Source organism: Gopherus flavomarginatus, unplaced genomic scaffold (assembly GCF_025201925.1).
Source record: "Gopherus flavomarginatus isolate rGopFla2 unplaced genomic scaffold, rGopFla2.mat.asm mat_scaffold_37_arrow_ctg1, whole genome shotgun sequence".
NCBI classification, from domain to species: domain Eukaryota; kingdom Metazoa; phylum Chordata; order Testudines; family Testudinidae; genus Gopherus; species Gopherus flavomarginatus.
The window spans coordinates 3,835,742-3,838,390 of NW_026115070.1; the positions used below are offsets into that span (position 1 = coordinate 3,835,742).

General features: G+C 51.6%; 1 non-coding gene across 1 annotated transcript; it reads right to left on the reverse strand.

Annotated features, from left to right (window-relative positions):
- Positions 1 to 1,674: 1,674 nt before the first annotated feature.
- On the reverse strand, positions 1,675 to 1,747 carry TRNAV-AAC (transfer RNA valine (anticodon AAC)). The gene has a single exon. It is a non-coding gene; the product is annotated as a tRNA-Val (tRNA).
- Between the last annotated feature and the right edge of the window lie 902 nt (positions 1,748 to 2,649).

Sequence of the window (2,649 nt, forward strand, 5' to 3'; positions counted from 1 at the left end):
TGCTGGCACTGGATATCACTATTTTGGCATCTCTCTCTCTCTCTCAGTGAGCACCCGCTGTGGTTGTTGAAAGTCTGTGATGGGATCTATGGGATGCAACTGAACAGTGGCACACCTGAGCCCTTTGTCCCACCACCTGGGCTCCCTCTCACACATGTGATGCTGAGACAAGCTGTGAATCTCTGGCAGATATTGCACTTACACAGACATCCGTAGGTAGGGACACAGCCAACTGAATTACATGAATGCTTCTGCAGCCACTCATAACACTAATGATAGAAAGTCGCCCCCCCCTACAGCTCTGCAGCCTTGCACCCCTGGATCATACCATCTTGCCTTAATCAGAAGCCTGATCAGTGTGAGTTTATTACACAGGGTCCACCCCTCCCTCACTGTGAATAGTACATGAACCAGCCTTGTAATGGAGCTCAGATTTCCCAAGAACTTCAAGCAAAATACACCAGTTTAAGTAGAGCATAAAACAGATTTATTAACTACAGAAAGATGGAGTTTTAAGGATTATAAGTGGTAGAAATAAAAGATCAAAGTAAATTACCATGGAAATTAAAGATAAATTCACAAGCTAAACTTTACACCTTATTACACTAGGGCGTAGTTCAGTTATGCACACAGGAAGGCTTAATGCTCTAGCTGCTGCACATGCTGGGCAGGCTTAATGTCGGGCTCCCCATGGCAGGAGAGAAGAAGACTCGGCCCCTGGAGGGGCAGGCTGGGGCTTCCTGGATCCCATTTGCTCACAGCCAGCGCCCTGCCCCCATTCCCAAGTCATCCATGGCGCCCCCAGGTCGGCCAGAATGGAGCAGCAGTTTTCACTGCACTACGTCCACTTATGGCTTACAGGCAACTCCCAGACTCACCACAGTCCACCATCTCGGCCAGAAAGGAGCCCACTCAGCCTCACCATTGCTGCTTTTCCTTCCCCCCAGAACCCCGCTTCTCCTGGGCTGCAAGTAGCCATCCCTGGGATGCCAACAGGCAGCCACAGGGGTCTGTCTCTCAGCAGCCAACCGCACCTCCATGGGTTCAGCCCTCAGAAGGGCAGGTGGGGGTTTCCTGGATCCCAGTTGCTCACAGCCAGCCCAGCCTCCACCTCTAAAACCATCAGTCATGCCCCCAGGTTGGCCATAAAGGAGCCGCCATTCTCCACTAGGACTCAGCTTTGCTTGTTTTCCTTTCACCCAGAACCTCCCTTCTTCTCCTGGGCTGCAAGTAGCCACTCCTGGGAAGCCAAGAGGCAGGCACAGGATTCTACCTCCCAGCAGCCAACCACACCTCCCCAGGCTTTGCAGAATGAAGGGTGGTGCTCTACTAACCCCACTTAACCGCACAGCTTCTTTCCTGCCTTCCTCAGCTCAACTTTCCTCTATTGCCCCATTCCTGCCTCACTTCCTCCTTTGGCCAGTCACGCAAAGGAGCCCAGCAGGAAGTGAGAGCCTCTATAGGCCAACCTCCAACAGCAGAGGTGGCCAAGCCACAAGCCTCCAAATGGTGACTGGCCTAACTACTCTAGGTTCTCCAGCCTGACACCAAGGTGCTTTCTCCACTGCTGTCAGCATCCTCTGTCATGCAGGGGTTGGAGTTATCCCAGGGACAGGCCAATAGGAGGAGTGCCCTTTCTGAATAACAAGGGGATCTGGGAAAAGAAAGCCAGCATGTTTCTGCCTGGTTTTGAACCAGGGACCTTTTGCGTGTTAGGCAAATGTGATAACCACTACACTACAGAAACTCCACCTACTGGGTTGTTGCTCACTCTGGCACAGACCGATGGACAAATCTAGAGAATGTGGTGGTAGCCCCTCGATAGGTCAGCTGGCACGGCAGAGGACTGGAGCCAGCACTCAGGAAGTCGTCCTTACCTCGCCCGTGTGACTCCAGCTTGAGGGAGAGCTTCTTTTTCTTCTCCTTGCTGACAAAGAGCAAGAGAAGAATGAAAGGTCAGGTGGGCCAACTCGGTGCAGAAGCCCATGCTGTCTTTTCCTGCTGCATAGCCTGAAATGAGGGACTCGTGGCAGTTAAAGGAACTGCTGCACTCTCAGAAAACATCCCGCCCGTGCATAAAGGAGGATAGAAGAGCCTGTTAGTCTAGCACGCTCCCAACTGAACTGTTTCAGCATCTGCTAGGTTTCTTTTTGGCCTGTTACTTTTCTGTCTGGGATGTTGTTGTCAGCTGTGGCACAGAAAAAGGACGTCATTGCGAGCTGCCCATGAAGATAAGATTAACTTTTGCCTTCCTTGCTCGGCTTTACTTGCTTCCTCACCCTATTCCTGCCTTAGTTCCTGTGTTACCTGAAGGCAACGGGGGCCCAGCAGTACGAAGAGGAAGTTAGACAGCTAGACCCTGGTGGCAAAAGTTCTGCCACCGCTTGCCACCCCACTCTCTTCTCCCAGCTTCACATATTGACCGCCAGGGACTTGGTGCCCAGCAGCGCAACAGAAGGCAGTGGACAGAGCCACCCTCGCCTTGAAGCTCTGGCTCATTAAACCGTATCTTCAGTCGCTGATGGCCAATGAGAGACCAACAGCGCTTGCCATTTTAGCACTTGAAAATGCCATTGGTCAGTCACTGGATCTCTTTAATGCTGTTACATAACAAATGAAAATAGAATCTCAGTGTGACATTCTGTACCT